Source organism: Podarcis erhardii (assembly GCF_964252035.2).
Source record: "Podarcis erhardii genome assembly, chromosome: 4".
NCBI classification, from domain to species: Eukaryota; Metazoa; Chordata; class Lepidosauria; order Squamata; family Lacertidae; genus Podarcis; species Podarcis erhardii.
Window position 1 is genome coordinate 10810253 of NC_138508.1, and position 19277 is coordinate 10829529.

The following is a 19277-nucleotide window of genomic DNA, read 5'->3' on the forward strand; positions in this document are numbered from 1 at the left end:
AGAGCAGAACTTTCAGACTGCAAACCATTTGTTGCTGGTTCTGCTTGCAATATTCTAGCACCTATGAAAGGAGACCCAGGAAAACAGAACAGCTTGCACATAAATAAAACAGCCTCCCTTTTGCTCTGATGCATTTGGAGCGCTCCAAATGGAGAATCTTACTGTTCATAAAAAGAGGGGGAACTGAACCAGGAATAATGTAAGCAGGTGCTTTGGAATTTTTCATAACCTTTTTTCAAAAAACAAAAAAACCCGCTTCATGGAGATCAGCTTCTGCCAATCACAGCTGTTTCATTGTGAAAGCCCCTCCTGCTGACTGAGGAGCTAAGGGCCCCTGTCCCCAAACAAACATTCAAACCCCCGCAGCCAAATATAATAATTAAGACACGTAACTTACTGTCCTTGCAGAAACTTGAAACAGATGGTGTCTCGTGCCAAAAAGGATGGAAGGAAAATGAGCTGGGGTGGAAGAAAGCAATTTACAGTGGTGCCTCGCAAGACAAAATTAATCCGTTCCGCGAGTCTCTTCGTCTAGCGGTTTTTTCGTCTTTCGAAGCAAGCCCATTGACGGCTTAGTGGATTAGCGCTATTAGCGCTATTAGCGGCTTTTAGCAGCTTATCGGCTTAGCAGATAAGCAGCTTAGTGGCTTAGAAAAAGGGGGGGGGAGGAAAAAAACCCCGCAGGAACTCGCAAGACATTTTCGTCTTGCGAAGCAAGCCCATAGGAAATTTGTTTTGCGAAGCACCTCCAAAACAGAAAACCCTTTCGTCTAGCGGGTTTTCCATTTTGCGAGGCATTCGTCTTGCGGGGCACCACTGTATTATTACGGCCTAAGCATTGGATCAGAAGGTTACCCTATTTTTCGCTCTATAGGACGCACCCAACCATAGGACACACCTTGTTTTAGAGGGGGAGAACAAGAAAAAAAAATCTCCCCCTCTCTGCTCAGCACCCCTTCCGCAAAGCAGCAGGAGAAACGGAGCCCCTTCCATTTCTGCTCCCGCTTCACTGAAGGGGCGCTGCACAGAGAGGGGGAGAACTTTTTTTCTTGTTCTCCCCCTCTAAAACAAGGTGTGTTCTGTGCGTTCAAGATGCGTTCACCCGAAGCCTCCGGAGTGCAGCAGGAGTTCCCGCTGGGCTCCGGAGACTTCAGGTTCCTTTCGACCTGCTCTTTGGGGCTGGCGGGGGGGAGCGCTGCTTTCCCCCACCGCCAGCCCCAAAGAACAGTTTGGGAAACAGCGGAAAGGCTGCGCAGCCTTCCCGCTGCCCCCCGAGCTTGTGGGGCTGGCGGTGCGGTGGGGGGAAGCGCTGCTTTCCCCCACTGCCAGCCTCAAAGATCCCTGAAGCCTTCGGAGCACAGCGCGAGTTCCCATTGCACTCCGCAGGCTTTGGGTTCCTTTTGCTGAACCTGAGACCCTGCGGAGCACAGCGGGAACTCGTGCTGCACTCCGAAGGCTTCAGGCGGCTATCCCTGAAGCCTGGAGAGCGAGAGGGGTCGGTGCACACCGACCCCTCTCACTCTCCAGGCTTCAGCGAAAGTAACACGAAGCCTCCGGAGCGCAGAAAGAGCGCCCCCTCTGGGCTTCGGAGGCTTCGCGTTGCTATGGCTGAAGCCAAGGAGCCTGCATTCGCTCCATAGGATGCACACACATTTCCCCTTAATTTTTGGAGGGGGAAAAGTGCGTCCTATAGCGCGAAAAATATGGTAATCAACTAGAATGCAGAGTTGAAAATGGAAGATAGTGGACGCTCCTACATTGGAGGTTTCCAAACAGAGGTTGGGTGGCCTCCTGTCAGGGTGTTCTTTAGCTGCGATTCCCACATTGCGGGGGGTTGGTCTAGATGACCCTTGGCTCCCCTTTCAACCCTACATTTCTATGATTCTACGTTAGAATGAAGGCCAACCAAAAGCAGTAGGGCTTACTTCTGAGAGTACAATACGATTGCAGCCATACAGAGATTTCGACTAGCGACATAAATCCAGGTTTTGTTTCCAGTCTTGTGGAAAAGCCATTCTGTTTTAATAGACCAAAAACAAAACCTTTTTCAAACCTGCTTCTTTAAAAAAATAAGCATTAGCACTCTCTCCTAGCCCAGAGGGAAGCAGCCATAGGAAACCACAAGCACGGCGCTGTTAAATGTGTCTCATCATCACAAGCCTAACTCACCAGGAGGCAAAGGAATAAGCAGATGAAACGCTAACTTGATACGACTCAAGGTCAGCGATAAAATTTCCCTTTGAGATGCTTGGAGGTTCAATTCATTATGAATCAAAAACAGGAGAGTGGGAATGAGAGGGAGCGGTGGGAGATGGTATCCCCGGAATGTACAATAAGAGGCCTCCTACGCTCTTCATCCACATTTGGATTAAAATATTCCGTCCGTGAAAAGGCCGTATGTAAAACAAACCAGGAGAAACAGGAGTGTTTCGCTCAGAGGTGGACCCCATCGACGTCAGCAAGACTTGCCCTCAAATCAACTCACCCAGGACTGCAGCATTTTACGAATGAATAGTTATTTCCATATATATGTTTATGCAGTATCAGGCTTCAAAAGTTGCCAGTTTTCAGACTCCACGCATCTCAGTGTACCAGATGCAACACAGAGCCACTGTAGCGACAGTCAGCCTTTTCGAATCTGGCGCCTCTTCCAAGTCCCCTCAGCCCCAGTCAGGGCGGCTTGGTAATAACAACAATAACAACAACAACAACAACAACAACAACAACAACAACAACAACAACAACAACAACAATTTATTAACAACAACAACAACAACAATTTATTATTTATACCCCGCAGCAACAACAACAACAACAACAACAACAACAACAACAACAATTTATTAACAACAACAACAACAACAATTTATTATTTATACCCCGCCCATCTGGCTGAGTTTCCCCAGCCATTCTGGTCAGCTTCCAATCAAGCGTTAAAAACAATACAGCATTAAATATTAAAAACTTCCCTAAACACGACTGCCTTCAGATGTCTTTTAAAGATATTTGCTTATTTCCTTCACATTTGAAGGGAGGGCGTTCCGCAAGGTGGGCACCACCACCGAGAAGGCCCTCTGTCTGGTTCCCTGTAACCTCACTTCTTGCAATGAGGGAACCGCCAGCAGGCCCTCGTGTCCGGGCAGAACGATGGGGGTGGAGACTCTCCTTCAGGTATACAGGACCGAGGCCGTTTAGGGCTTTCAAGGGCAGCACCAACACTTTGAATTGTGCTCAGAAACGTACTGGGAGCCAATGTAAATCTCTCAGGACCGGAGTTATGTGGTCCCGGTGGCCACCCCCAGTCACCAGTCTAGCTGCCGCATTCTGCATTAATTGCAGTTTCCCGGTCACCTTCAAAGGTAGCCCTACATAGAGCGCATTGCAGTACTCCAAGCGGGAGATAACTAGAGCATGCACCACTCTGGTGAGACAGTCCGCGGGAAGGGAGGGTCTCATCCTGCGTACCAGGTGGAGCTGGTAAACAGCCACCCTGGACACAGAATTGACCTGTGCCTTCATGGACAGCTGTGAATCCAAGAATGACTCCCAGGCTGCGCACCTGGTCCTTCAGGGGCACAGTTACCCCATTCAAGACCAGGGAGTCCCCCACACCCACCCTCCCCCTGTCCCCCCAAAATAGTACAGTGGTACCTCTGGTTACGTACTTAATTCGTTCCGGAGGTCAGTTCTTAACCTGAAACTGTTCTTAACCTGAAGCACCACTTTAGCTAATGGGGCCTCCTGCTGCCACCACACCGCTGGAGCACGATTTCTGTTCTCATCCTGAAGCAAAGTTTTTAACCCGAGGTACTATTTCTGGGTTAGTGGAGTCTGTAACCTGAAGCGTATGTAACCCGAAGTACCACTGTACTACTGTCTTGTCAGGATTCAACCTCGGGAAACTGAAGCTGTTAAGTTGTGTGTGAACATAGCAGACGACACAGCGATTTCTCCAGAGCAGCTCTTTACTTGCAAGCTGGACAGAACTGAACAGCAAACAGCTCAGCTGGCCTGCTTTTATAGGCAGCCAGCTGTCAACATTGTAGCAACAACAACCCAGAGTTTCCCGCCTAAAATAACTGACGTGGACCTGAGTGAAAACTATCTACAGACCTGAGTGAAAACTATCTACAGTATCTCCCTGCTGGCCCAGGGTAAAACTTCACTACATAACAGAAGCAACTCTGATAACGTGGGAAAGTTGCACGGTTTGGAAGGAGGATCGGGTGTCCACTGCAACCCAGCAGGAGCTAAGCAAGGCTTTTTACACCTCGCAGCAGTGTTTGAAATTCATCAGGCACCAGGAGTGTTTTGCACCTGACTATCAGCCACTTGGGACGCGGGTGGCACTGTGGGTTAAACCACAGAGCCTAGGACTTGCCAATCAGAAAGTCGGCGGTTCGAATCCCCGCGAAGGGGTGAGCTCCTGTTGCTTGGTCCCTGCTCCTGCCAACCTAGCAGTTCGAAAGCAGGTCAAAGTGCAAGTAGATAAATAGGTACCACTCCGGCGGGAAGGTAAACAACGTTTCCGTGCGCTGCTCTGGTTCACCAGAAGCGGCTTGGTCATGCTGGCCACATGACCCGGAAGCTGTATGCCAACTCCCTCAGCCAGTAAAGCGAGATGAACACTGCAACCCCAGAGTCAGCCACAACTGGACCTAATGGTCAGGGGTCCCTTTACCTTTACTTTATAGAAATGAAATGTATAATAATAATAATAATAATAATAATAATAATAATAATAATAATAATAATTCACCTAGCCATTTCATTGTGGCCACTGTAACCCAGGTTTAAGATGCCATTTGGCAATTAGCCAATTAGCGGCGGGAAGGTAAACGGCGTTTCTGTGTGTGGCGCTCGTACTGGCTCGCCAGATGCTGCTTCGTCATGCTGGCCACGTGACCCGGAAGTTTCTTCGGACAGCGCCGGCTCCCGGCCTCTTGAATGAGATGAGCACACAACCCTAGAGTCGGTCACGACTGGCCCTGACGGGCAGGGGTACCTTTACCTATTAGTGTTTCTAACACTGCATCCTAGCCAGTAACCATCGATAGGGTTGTTCATGAATTTGGGTGGTTCCATTTTAGCAACACAGAAAGGCTGCCAGACCATTGATCTATATCTGGTTCAGCTCTGTTCAGAGTGTTTAGCAACAACTCTTGGGACCGGCCCTATTGTTCGACAGAGTTAGGCAGCAGCTTTTGGGCATGAAGACTGAAAGCTAGCAAATTGTTAGGCTGGGGAGGGTGGGGGGCTTCAAAAGCTGGCAACAGCCGGCCTTTCACATATTTATAAAACTAATTCGTTAAGACAATTAAGATACCTTTTTTTAAAAAAACCAAGCATATAAATTCCAAACTCCTTTTTTGTGTGTGTGCAGAGGGGAATAATTTTACACGTTGCGACCTGGAAAGTGATACATCAGGGCTGTCTTCAGCGGTGGAAACACCCATTTCCTCCTCAGACCACAAAAGAGATTTAACTCTTGGTGGCAGTTCGAATTTCCTGACGCTCGAGACATTCCCTTGCAATGGACCACTGACGCCAAGTGGGTTTGGGTTGGCAAGGTTTTTCAAACCGCAAGACTTCGAGAGACTTCAGCAAGAGTCTGGCTTCTTCTCTCTGCTGTGCCAGTGGAGCATCGCAGATAAAAGCCAGTGCGAGATGATTGAGGGTTTGGGGGACAAATAGGGATACAGAAAGAGGGAAAAACGAGATTCTGTCTTCTTCTTTTGCTTGATAAAGGCCTAGAACAATTGCCTTAAAGTTGCTTTGCTTGCAGTTGCATTGATAAGGGAGCCCTCACTGAAAGCGATATTCTTTTCCTGCGCTGCTAATTAATTTTGTACACATTGCAAGCCCTGCCTTTGTCCTTGCAGTCACTATATTACATGAGAATCGGCAGTCAAGCTTTGCAGGAAGAAGATGCGGGGAACTTTCAGATCTGCCTCTGAGGTGTCGTTCCCTTAAGGCAGGGGTAGACGGACTGTTTTCTGTCTTGGGTGGTCTCCCCCCCACAACAACTAGAATCCCCGCGGTTCACCAATGTGTGTTAACATAGGAAACTGCCTTATGCCAAGTCAGATCACTGGTCCATCTAGATTACTGTATTTTTCGCTCTATAGGACGCACCGGACCCTAGGACGTACCAGACCATAGGAGGGGGAGAACAGGGTTTTTTTCTTCTCCCCCTCTAAAACAAGGTGCGTTCAAGGTGCATTCACCCAAAGCCTCCGTAGCGCAGCTACCTTGGAAGCCTGGAGAGCGAGAGGGGTCGGTGTGCACTGACCCCTCTTGTTCTCCAGGCTTCAGTGAAGGCAACCCGAAGCCTCTGGAGCACGGGGGGAGTTCCCGCTGGGCTCCGGAGGCTTCAGGTTCCTTTCGACCTGCTCTTTGCGGCCAGCCCCAAAGAGCAGGTCGGGGAACAGCGCAGCCATCCCCAAGCTAGAAGAGCAAGACGGAATGCTCCATCTCGCTGTTCTGGCTTAGGAACAGCCTTTCTAGCCTCTGCAGGGCAGCGGGGTGAAGGCACCCCACTGCCCTGCAGAGGCTTTTTGCGTGCAGCCATCCCCAAGCTAGAACAGCGAGACGGAGTGCTCCGCAGCGCTCTGTCTCCCTGTTCTGGCTTTGGGCTTAGCCGGGCAGCCTGCATTTGCTCTATAGGACGCACACAAAATTTCCCCTTAATTTTTGGAGGGGGAAAAGTGCATCCTATAGAGCGAAAAATATGGTAATTCTGTCTACACTGACTGTTAGCAGCTGTCCAGGACTTCAAGCCGGATTCTCCCAATCCTAACTGGAGATCCTGAGGATTGAATCTGGGACCCTGCAAGGCAGACACTGCCACTGATCTATAGCCCATCCCCATAAATTTATTTGTTAGATTAGTTTGGAATCTCATAAGAGGTAAGGCAGTCTTCCTGCAAACCTCCAGAAGTTGGACTACAACTCCATTTGACCATGTTGGTGTTGGGCTGAGAGTAGTTTTAGTCCAAAATATCTGGAGGGTCACCAAAAGCGATGTGTTTTTTCTTTCTTTCTGGAAAATGTTAAACTGTTCTCCATTTCCTGGGTGGGTGAACCAGAGCTGTAGCTGAAGTGAGGTTGGAGTTGAACCGGAATAAGCTGGCACTGCCTTTGGGGTACTGTTATCCCAGCAGAGGACGGGGAGAGACTCCAAGGCGGTGTTAGAAACTCAGATATAAAACCTGGGTGCCAAATGGCTCCTTAAACCAGGATTACAGTTGCCAAAATGGAATGTCTAGTTGCCATTTGGGGGACAGACAGCTCGTCAGTTGTACTTTTCTCTATGACTTTTTGCTTCCTGACATTTGTTCTGGTTGTGCAGATAAAATATCACAGATAGAATTCTACAGGGTGCGTTTTTTAGTTTGTGAAAACAGCCCCGATCCAAGGATCCCCAGGCATGCACCTCCAGATGGGGGAGACGTCAGGTGTCATCCTGGCACCCAACCATCTTCACTCGGTTGCAAGTGGCTGATAGTATGGGAAAGATGTTGGGAAAGATGGAGGGCACAAGGAGAAGGGGACGACAGAAGACGAGATGGCTGGACAGTGTTCTTGAAGCTACCAGCATGAGTTTGACCAAACTGCGGGAGGCAGTGGAAGACAGGAGTGCCTGGCGTGCTCTGGTCCAGGGGGTCACGAAGAGTCGGACACGACTAAACGACAACTACAAGCTGCTGAACTCCATTTGCTAGTCCAAAAAGGGCTATTGCTTTCACACCCAGCTTCTGGGCTTTCTGGAAGCATCTCCTTGGCCACTGCAGAAAAGGGGTGCTAAATGTGCCTTTGGTCCGACGGAACAGGGCTCTTCCCGCGTTCTGGTGAGGCGAGTCTCTCCCGTGTTTCTGCACGAGTTTCTTAACCAAGATATGGAGAGCTACGAATGCAACTCAGAGATAAAACCATGAAGCCTCCTCTGAGTGCCAGCTGGCTGTATCTCTGAACAAGGCATAACCAAGTGATCCAGCCACATACCCAAAACACAGAAGCAACAGAGTTACAGAAGCCAGAGCAGCAACTCTTGCAGAGAGACAACAGTCTCCCTCCAACGATGGGTCACTCTTCAGCAGCTCTGGAATAAGTGCTGCTACTTGCATTCAAAACACACTTTGAGTGTCAAAAACATCTGCTGTCTTAATAATCCTTACAACCACCCTGTAAGGCAATCTAGCGTTATTATCCCATGTTGCAGATAGGAATACAAAGATGGGAGAGGTTTATGGCTCAGCCTCTTATAACCGCTGTTATGTCTGATGCAGCATTAACCATCTCCAGCACAGGCTGATTGAGCCAGAGCAATAAATTTTAGACAGAGTAAGAAATCTCTAGCATGGAGAAGCACTTTAATGAAACATTTGCTCCAGCCAGCTATTCCTTCCTTAACAGCACAGTAGCTGATCAATTCAGGAATTATGGCCCTAAAACCATTCGCTGAACAGCAGAAATATTGCAGGGCGTACCCAAAGATTCTAATTTCTCTCCTGTATGAAAGGTGGGCTCTCTTTGGCTGAAGGCCTTCAAGCAGCAGCTCCAGCCTTTCTCAACCTGTGGGTCCCCAGATGTTGTGGAACTACAACTCCCATCACCCCTAGCTAGCTAGCAAGAGCTCAGGGATGATGGGAGTTGTAGTCCAACAACGTCTGGGGACCCACAGACAGATGCTGTAGCCCTGGGTGTCTGTCCGCATCAAGCAGTGGTTTAGGATCCTATCAGTGGTGACCACACTCGGCCCCCCAGATGTTTTGGGACTACAACTCCCGTCATCCCTAGTTAACAGAGCCAGTGGACAGGGATGATGGGAATTGTAGTCCCAAAACATGGGGGGGGCGAGTTTGGCCACTACTGCTATAAATCAAGGAGGCATATGAGAGTGTAGGTGGCAGCTAACCAAGAGTTGGCAATATGTTGTTGATGATGATCAAATCTGTACAGCGGAAACTCATGTTATGTACTGTCCCCCTTACGAATGGTTTGGCTAATGCGACCCGCTAACCCGGAAGTAGATGCCGCTAGTTGCAACCTTTGCCCTGAGACACAGGGAGAAGTCGTGCGGCGGCAGCAGAAGGCACCATTAGCGAAAGCGCATCTCATGTTAAGAATGGTTTCGGCTTAAGAACAGACCTCCGGAACGAATTAAGTTCATAACCGGAGGTACCACTGTATAACACCCTTCATCCAAAGGCCCCTTAAAAGGCTCCAGTGGGGGAATAAAGGTAAAGGGACCCCTGACCATTAGGTCCAGTCGTGACCGACTCTGTGGTTGTGGTGCTCATCCCGCTTTGTTGGCCAGCGTACAGCTTCCGGGTCATGTGGCCAGCATGATTAAGACACTTCTGGCAAACCAAAGCAGCGCACGGAAACGCCGTTTACCTTCCCGCCGGAGAGGTACCTATTTATCTACTTGCACTTCATGCTTGAACTGCTAGGTTGGCAGGAGCAGGGACTGAGCAACGGGAGCTCAACCCGTCGGGGGATTCGAACCGCCAACCTTCTGATCGGCAAGTCCTAGGCTCTGTGGTTTAACCCACAGCACCACCCGCGTCCCCAATGGGGGAATAGGTGAAGGCTTTTTAGATTGTAAGGTCCTAAGGGCAAGTTCCTACCCCCCCCCCCGCCCTCCACCTCCTAAAGTTTTGTGAGCGCTGACAGAGGAGCGTCACTAGAGGAGGAACCTCAGAAGTCATCTAGTCCAATTCTCCCCGCCGATGCAGAAAAAATCACTGCCAGGAAAACCGGACCTCAAAGTCACTCCGTAAAAACAAAGAGCAACCCTAATTAAGGCTATCGATAGGAAGCAGCAAGCCAAAGCTGCAAGCCTTTGATCCACGCTGAGCATCCCGCATGAACTGATCTTGCAGAACCAAACTGAAGCATCTTTGATGGAAACGGGCAGATTTGCTACAGCACTGAAAAGGGGAAGGAATGTCACAAAGAGCCACTCAAGCAGGTGATATCGAAGGCTCCCACCAGAGTGCTTCTGTCCACAAGCCTTAAGAGTTGGACAATCCTCTTTTCGCAGTGGAATTGCAACTGACAGGCACCAGGGGGAAAAGAGGGACTCAGACCACCCACAGGGAAGCTGCTGCAACTTATGTCAAGCGCTCCAGCAGTCTCGATTTGCAAGGGACACCCCCTGCTGAGTCTGTGCCCCTATTCCCCTTCCTTTAAAAAAATTGTTTTGCTTATACAAACTTACCCTAGAATTCTTGGAGCCCTTGCTGGGTATGTCCAGAGTGTGTGGGTAGGCAAACTAAGGCCCGGGGGCCGGATCCGGCCGAATCGCCTTCTCAATCCAGCCCGCGGACGGTCCGGGAATCAGCGTGTTTTTACATGCGTAGAATGTGCCCTTTTATATAAAATGCATCTCTGGGTGATTTGTGGGGCCTGCCTGGTGTTTTTACATGAATAGAATGTGTGCTTTTATTCAAAATGCATCTCTGGGTTATTTGTGGGGCATAGAAATGCATTCATTATTATTATTTTTCAAAATATAGTCCGGCCCCCCACAAGTTCTGAGGGACAGGGAACCGGCCCCCTGCTGAAAAAGTTTGCTGACCCCTGGTTTACAGCAAACAGACAGTGGGGCAGGGCATATGGGAAACATGTTGGTTGGGGCATCTATAGGGAGCCCTTACTGCTGGGTTCCTGGCCACATACAGAGTGCTTTCCATGCACGTATATTCTAATGACCATGCATACATTGAGACTTAAGTAAGCTGCTCAACCTCCCTATGCATACTTAGAATCTGAACATCTAAAAATGATATACAAAACTGAATCTGGGCAGTGGATTAGATCAGGATGTTGGTGTGCAGCCTTTGGTAAGAAATCAGGTCTGATCTCTGGAAAGAATACTCTGTCCGTTCCATGGCAGCTGGGGGGGGGGCAGGAAGGGGACAAAAAAGGAGACACACCCCCTTTGGCTTCTGGCCTACCCACTGCCAACATGTGGGAATTCAGCCAACGGAATCAGTCTATCCCTGGATTAGATGCATCTTGGCTGCACAACATATACACAAGCAAATAGATGTGCATGAAACCCAAATGCCACTGTGCTTATTTTGCACCAATGGCCCTCCAAAAACTGCCAGCCCAAATCTACTACTTGGACACCTCTGAGGGTGTCGTAAGCAAATTTTGCAAGACACTTCGTGAGATCAGCTGTTGCCCACATCTGGATAAAACTGGACATCATTTTGAGTCAAGATGATAGGATGGACTTTTCAAAGCTGATATGGGTGTTCGTAAGAATCCCCAAGCAACAGCAAATATGAAACCAGCCAATGCCTCTACATAGCCCCATGCTTATTTCAGACATAATATATGGGTATACTGCAAAGTTTAGGTGGTGATATATCTAGATGCTTCTTGGGAGAAAAGCAACGACAAACCTGGACAGCATCTTAAAAAGCAGAGACATCACCTTGCCAACAAAGGTCCGTATAATTAAAGCTCTGGTTTTCCCAGTAGTGATGTATGGAAGCGAGAGCTGGACCATAAAGAAGGCTGATCGCCGAAGGATTGATGCTTCTGAATTATGGTGCTGGAGGAGACTCTTGAGAGTCCCATGGACTGCAAGAAGATCAAACCTTTCCATTCTGAAGGAAATCAGCCCTGAGTGCTCACTGGAAGGACAGATCCTGAAGCTGAGGCTCCAGTACTTTGGCCACCTCATGAGAAGAGAAGACTCCCTGGAAAAGACCCTGATGTTGGGAAAGATGGAGGGCACAAGGAGAAGGGGACGACAGAGGACGAGATGGTGGACAGTGTTCTCGAAGCTACCAGCATGAGTTTGACCAAACTGCAGGAGGCCGTGGAAGACAGGAGTGCGCCAGAAGACAGGAGTCACGAAGAGTTGGACACGACTAAACAACTAAACAACAAACAACATATCTAGATGTTGCCCTTCCTGGAGAAACTGGGGATCGAACCTGAGAACTTTGGCTTACAAGGCAGATATTGTGCCATTGACCTATGGCCTTTCCCCCAAAACACCTTGGAAAGTACCTTGGACGTCACCATGTCCAACCACATGCAGATTGCAGGATCTGCAGCACAAGAAGCAAATTCCAGAATCCCTGGCAGATGGCCACCTGGATTTCACCTTAAGTACTTACCAGGAAGGAGAGCTCACCCACTCCTGGGACAACCTGTTCCACTATCAAGAAGCTCCTGCCATCAGGAAGTACCTTCCAATCTTTCACCAAAATCTGTTTGGCCCCAATTTCCACCCACTGGATCTCGTGCTGCTCACTTGGAGCAAGAGAGGACAGGCCTGCTTCATCTTCCGAGCGACAGCCCTTCAAAAATTTGAAGGCAGCCAATCATGTCCACCTTAATCTCCCACTCCTCCCAGGAGCATTCTTGCACCTGGCTACCAGCCACTTGCGACCAAGCGAAGATGCCCGGGTGCCAGGATGGTGCCTTACGTCTCCACCATCTGGAGGTACATGGCTGGAAAGCCTCCTACCCAGCTCTTTCAATTGCTCCTCTTAGGACTTACGTGCTTTAAATGTATTGTGTGGATGTGACCTATCATGGCTTCTGGGAAGAGAAATGGATTGTTAAACCAGTATGGGGATTCTAGCTGTGGGAGACAAATACAGTGGTACCTCGAGTTAAGAACTTAATTCGTTCCGGAGGTCCGTTCATAACCTGAAACTGTTCTTAACCTGAAGCACCACTTTAGCTAATGGGGCCTCTCACTGCTGCCGCGCTGCCAGGCACAATTTCTGTTCTCATCCTGAAGCAAAGTTCTTAACCCAAGGTACTATTTCTGGGTTAGCGGAGGCTGTAACCTGAAGCGTCTGTAACCTGAAGCGTCTGTAACCCAAGGTACCACTGTAGAGGTCTCCTAATAACTCTCAGCCCGATGCAGGTGGCGCTGTGGGTTAAACCGCAGAGCCTAGGGCTTGCCAATCAGAAGGTCGGCGGTTCAAATCCTCATGACAGGGTGAGATCCCGTTGCTTGGTCCCTGATCCTGCCAACTTAGCAGTTCGAAAGCCCGTCAAGGTACAAGTACATAAATAGGTACCGCTCCGGCGGGAAGGTAAACGGCGTTTCCGTGCGCTGCTCTGGTTCACCAGAAGCGGCTTAGTCATGCTGGCCACATGACCCGGAAGCTGTACGCCGGCTCCCTCGGCCAGTAAAGCGAGATGAGCGCCACATCCCCAGAGTTGGCCAGAACTGGACCTAATGGTCAGGGGTCCCTTTACCTTTACGTAATAACTCTCAGCAACCATAACAAACTGCACAGTGTTCGAAATTTGCACCTCCCTATTGACCACTTGCAACCAAGTGAAGATGCCCAGGTGCCAGAATGGCGCCTGATGTCTCCACCATCTGGAGGTGCATTCCTTGGGGATCCTTGGATTGGGACTGTTTTCACACACGAGTAACACATCCTGTAGAATTCTATTATTATTATTATTATTATTATTATTATTATTATTATTATTATTATTATTAATTTGTACCCTGCCCATCTGCCTGGGTTTCCCCAGCTACCCTCAGCGCTGGACCTCAGCGTCCGGGCAGAACAATGGGGGTGGAGACGCTCCTTCAGGTATACTGGGCCGAGGCCGTTTATATTATATTATATTATATGTTATTCATTTAATCAGAAGGAATTTCAGGAACCAAGAAGTCGTATTGGCATATCAGGTAGAAGGGCTGTAGCCTAGCTTTCTCCCAGACATGCTACTTTCCTCTGTGTGGGGAAAACCTCTGCGAGGAGGTGCAGTCAGTCTTGTGAGCTCCCACCCGCAGCCTGAAACTGCACAGCCCAGGCACTGATCTACTGATGCCAGATCCCCAGCTGGGTTCCAGATTGCAGTGCACAACCACAGGTGTGCAAGAGGCCTGGATCCCGAACCCACAGAGGCCTATCACATCTCGCCTTTCAGTTGCTCAAAGCTGCAAACAAGGGCTTTTGCTTCCCTTAAGCATTGATAGTCTGTCATTCTGGCCCCGGTCATTGGGCAGGGTGGGGCAGGTTAAACGTTAACCCCTGCTGTATACGGGTTTCTCGGGGAAGCAAAACGGCCTGCACAGTGAGTTTGTGTACTTCTAACCCTAGCAGTTGTGTAATCCGTTTCAGACAAAGGAGGTGTTGAAAAGGACACGGTTGCAGCATCACTTTTTTTAAAAAATCCTGCAAAGTAAGGAGGAAGCAAAAGGCTTCCTAAAATGGACCAGTCTCAAATATTTAGGTGTTTGGAATCATGCGAGACCTTCATTTGGAACACGGGTTTTCAAGATGGTGTGTGGGCCGGCATTAGTCAGGGGGTGGCGGCATGAGGAGCGGGCAGACGAAAAAGAACAGAGGAGCGTGGCTCGTTTGGGGTTATTTTGGCATGTTTTCAAATCACACATGGTTCTTGTTAAAACACATCATTAGAAATTGTACACTCACAATCGGGATCCTTGTGTCCAACAGAGCGGCCGGCCAGCCTCCCATTAGGTCTTTAAGGGCTTTCAGAATAAAGGCCATTTATTTCATTCACGGCTTTAACAACCCATCAGGCACCCCTGTGATTAACTCCCTTTCGCTGAAAAGGAAGTAGCTTGAAGCCTTTTTTTTTTTAAAAAAAAGTGCCCTGTATAGCATAGAGACTCATTTCTGGAAAGAGGCGAGATTTGAACTCGGGGTATGACACACGAGATGAGGTTTAAAGCAGCGCAAGAAGCTGAAGATATATAAGCTAGGTACCAAATGGCCCCTTAAACCAAAGTTGCAATTGTCAAAACGGAATGTCTAGTTGCCATTTTTTATAAGATGGCTCTGAAATCTTGTTTTTCAAATGATGGACTGGCTGTGATTGCCTACAGGAAACTCAGGCCATGTGCTGAAACAGCCTTCTGCTCCTTTTTATCTTAGTGCAAACCAATTCCCCATAAAAGCTCAGTTGAACCCAGAGGAAATGCGTGGGCTGGACTCTGTTTTGCCAGCACCGAAGACGCGGGCATTATTGGACGGTTGCAGGGGCCATTAACGGGAGCAAAGATCACGATTCCCGACACTTTTCATTGAGGGATGGCAAACAATGCCTTCAATAGAGAAGAAACCTCTTGGTGAGGCTCCCTTTCTGAAAGTGAATGCCCTCTATAGAGTTCTGCCCTGCAGAAAGAGCACGATCCATTTCTGCACTCCCAACTCCTCCATCCTTCTCCGCAGTAGCAATGGGGGAAACTGACCCAGGGCATTTAGGCAAGATGACCCCAACCGGATAAAACAATGTGCACACAAACCCTTCCCAGGAATCATGCGCTGCCACAGACGGTTGGTCACAAGGCACCCACAAAGCCTGAGCTACTCAAATTTGAAGGGAATCCAGTGCTTCTCCTGAAAGTATTTCCACTAACTAAGCAGAGAGAGAGAGAGAGAGAGAGAGAGAGAGAGAGAGAGAGAGAGAGATGAAGAGGAACGCTGGGGGAAATCATTACTGATCTGATGCTCAGAAATTATCCATTTATTGCCTTTCCGAACGGAAGCTGTTCCGGAAGTCTGTTCAACTTCCAAAACGTTTGAAAACCAAGGCACGGCTTCCAATTGGCTGCAAGAAGCTCCTGCAGCCAATCAGAAGCCACGGAAGCTGTGCCGGAATTTCGGGTTCCAAAGAATGTTCGCAAACCAGAACATTCACTTCCAGGTTTGCAGCATTCGGGAGCCAAAATGTTTGACTCACAAGGCTTTCAGATCCAAGGTACTTATTCCTGTAAAATGCTTCTTCCAGCTAATTAAAGGCTACACTAATCCAGTGGAGACCCTAAAACAGCTGGATGGCACCTTGTACGCCGCCTCCTGGCGACTCCCGCAGCAAAGCTGGTGCCAAACATCTTGCCCGGCTTTTCTTTGGACCATATCAGTGAGGCCTAAAGAGGGGTCTTGTCGTCTGGGCCTCCATACACACTGCCCAGGCTTGTGCCCCAAGGAGATCATTTCTGTGCTGCAAAGGCAGCGGTTTGGCTTCAACCCTGGAGGCATCTTGAGACATACGGTGCCAACGAGAACGACAAAAAGTGGGTCAGGCCACTGGTCCATCTAACCCAGGCTCAGTTTATTCTAACTGGAAGCAGCTCTCCAAAGTATCGAAGCACAGTCTTACCCACCACCTACCTGATCCTTCTGCCTCTACCTGGGGATACCAGGGAATGAGCAGGGGACCTTCTGAATGCAAAGCACCCCTCTACCACTCAGCTATGGAAGTGGAAGCACCAGCCTACATAGTATTGTGTTGGCGCATCCTATTCAATTTGGGAGGGGACGTGAGTGGCGCTGTGGTCTAAACCACAAAGCCTAGGGCTTGCCGATCAGAAGGTTGGCAGTTCGAATCCCCGCAACGGGGTGAGCTCCCGTTGCTCGGTCCCTGCTCCTGCCAACCTAGCAGTTCGAAAGCACGTCAAAGTGCATGTAGATAACTAGGTACTGCTCCGGCAGGAAGGTAAATGGTGTTTCCGTGTACTGCTCTGGTTCGCCAGAAGCGGCTTAGTCATGCCGGCCACATGACCCGGAAGCTGTACGCTGGCTCCCTCGGCCAGTAAAGCGAGATGAGCGCCGCAACCCCAGAGTTGGAGCACGACTGGACATAATGGTCAGGGGTCCCTTTACTTTACCTTTTATTCCATTTGGACTTTCATTCTCCACAACTAGCAAACACCTCCAGTCTCACGTGCTGCAGGAGCACACTCAATGCCCTTGTGCTCCCATCCCACATCACATACATCAAGTCTAGTTCACATGTGAAATGTACATTGCTCAGATGTGTGAACTGCCTCCACTGAGAATCAGAGTGGTTGGCCAATACAGTATAAAGGTCTGCTCTGTGATGCCTCATTCCCCCATGCGAGTCATCATGTTGCAGTCATCAAGCGATCTGCAGGCAGATCTGAATCAACACCTCCAAAGGGCAAAGTAATGCATTAAAAAAAACCAACTCACCATACCAGTGATTTTTCGGTCAACAAAATGATTAAGGTATACTAAAGGTAAAGGGACCCCTGACCATTAGGTTCAGTCGTGGCCAACTCTGGGGTTGCGGCGCTCATCTCGCTTTATTGGCCAAAGGAGCCGGTGTACAGCTTCCGGGTCATGTGCCCAGCATGACTAAGCCACTTCTGGCGAACCAGAGCAGCGCACGAAAACGCCGTTTAGCTTCCCACCAGAGCGGTACCTATTTATCTACTTGCACTTTGACATGCTTTCAAACTGCTAGGTTGGCAGGAGCTTCGACCGAGCAACGGGAGCTCATCCTGTTGCGGGGATTCAAACCGCTGACCTTCCGATCGGTAAGCCCTAGGCTCTGTGGTTTAACCCACAGCGCCACCCTCGTCCCTTAAGGCATACTAAGTCGCAATCAATTTGCATTAAGCAATATTGAGTATGCAATCCCACCAGCACCAGAAATACCCCAGGGTGCACAGGGGCAATTAGAAAATAAGAGCCCTGGTTTGTTATTTGGAGAAGATTCTTCCCCCCCCCGAAAAGGCTAGGCTGGGAAATTTCACTCACACCTACCCACCCCCCTAATACTTTAGAGCTTTGGACAAAAGAGATCAACTTTTGTTTCATCCTGTTCCCTGAGATGCTAGGGAAATTTAACTCTGACCCTCTTCTTCCAGTGTCCAAAGCACATTGCAATTATACCAAAGCAAAGCAAAACTGATTTTTTTTTTTTAAAGGGGGAACTAAACATTTCAGCAGTTCTGCAAAAATTGCATTTATGTCACGCACGGATCTTTGCAGAGCATGCCACCCCAAAGACACTTCCCAGGGAGTAAGTCCCAATGAACCTAATTGTGTTGGGAGCGGTGGACATACTTCTGAGAATTGTACTGTTAAGCCTCCCAAACAATTTTAAAAGCCTTTGTTGTGGGAGGGGGGCTGTTTAATTCCTCAAGCGGATGGCGGATAAAAGGAGCCAGGTGCTTCACACACCCGCCGGCCCCCATCCTCCCACCGGAGGCAAGGAGTCCTCAACTCAGCCTGGGAAAAGAGGAGGGGCGCCGGCAGCCCAGAGTCGAGTCCCTTTGTTAAATGGCCCGTCGAAGGAGCGGAGATTCTTTTGAATGGAAGGGACACGGAGGCGGCCCATCATCATCCACTTTCGCGGGGGGGGGGCAGATCTTCTTATTTGCTTATTTGGGGAAGGGGGCGTGGAGAGGTGGGCAAACAAAACCTTCAGCTTTGCATTCAGACAAGTAAGCATTCTGCCGAGCGCCTTTTCTAATTCCATAGGTGCCTTTTTCGAGTGGGGGCGCGCGTGTGTGTGTGTGTGAAAATCAATTTCATGCGCGCACACCCCCCCACACCTAGGAGGGGCGGGGAAACCTGGGATTCTATGAAATGCAGAAGAACGAGAACTGGCCCTTTCAGGAAGGGCGATACAGTCGTGTCCTTCTTGTTTTGGTGCGGCAGATGCACCACGCAACGCCCCTCCCCCCAAAAAATAATCGGACCCCCCCCCCAAAAAAAAAAACTTCACCAGGAGGATCCCTTTCGTCCCCGCCCTTCCAGCTACGAAAAAGAGCGAGAGAGAGAGAAGAAACTCTTGCCGGCCAAGGCGCAAACTTGGCAGTGCCCGGTGCGCAGCGCCGGCGCGCGCCTGGGAATTTGGAGACGCGGCTGGTCGGAGCAGCGCTGGCTGGCTCTGCGGCTGCTTCCGCGTGTGCGGCTGGTGGCATGGCGCTAAGGGGACTTACCGGCTTCTCCCCGCCTCCTGCTGCTGCTGCTGCAAGCCGGCCAGGCGGGCGCGCAGCCGAGATGGCTTTCCTCTCCTCCGCCTTCCTCTCCGCGGCTGCTCGGGCTGGCGATCCCTCGGCCGGCGCTCCGCAGCGAGGCGAGGCCGCCCGCCCAGCCGCGTCGTGCCCTCGGCCCGCCCCTATTGTCAGAGCGGCCGGCCAGCCTCCGCCTGCTCCTACCTTGCCCACCCGAGGACTGCGGCAGCGCCCGCCCCCGTGGCCACCTACCCCCGCCTCGCCCATTGGCTCGCCTCCCTCGGCCCCGCCTCTCTCCTAGGGCTGCGGGAGGTGTCCTGCTCGGCGCCGGCGCCTTTATTCTGGAGGTAGGGAGGCTGGACAGGGAGGTGGGGTCGGAAGCGGGCCGAGAAGGAGGGGAGCTCGTAGCCAAAAGGGCTGCGCCGGGGAAAGTTTGGAGAGGAGAAACGCACCGTCACGGTTTCCCGGTGGCAGCGGCAGGATCAGCGATGGCGAAGCGTAATTACGCACGGCGGGGGATTTCGCTGGGAGA

The 19277-nt window shown here is 50.0% G+C and overlaps 1 protein-coding gene across 2 annotated transcripts in view; it reads right to left on the minus strand.

Annotated features, from left to right (window-relative positions):
- The window catches only part of PAK1 (p21 (RAC1) activated kinase 1), a 97172-nt gene extending 78236 nt beyond the window's left edge, over positions 1 to 18936 (minus strand). Inside the window, exons 1-2 of one of the 2 annotated variants that reach the window (XM_081860479.1) lie at positions 18731 to 18936; positions 398 to 459 (exon numbers count right to left, since the gene is read on the minus strand). The gene's annotated coding sequence lies outside the window, so the exon portion shown is untranslated. The remainder of the gene's footprint in view (positions 1 to 397; positions 460 to 18730) is intronic. The other variant, XM_081860478.1, reaches the window with a different exon arrangement.
- Positions 18937 to 19277: the final 341 nt, after the last annotated feature.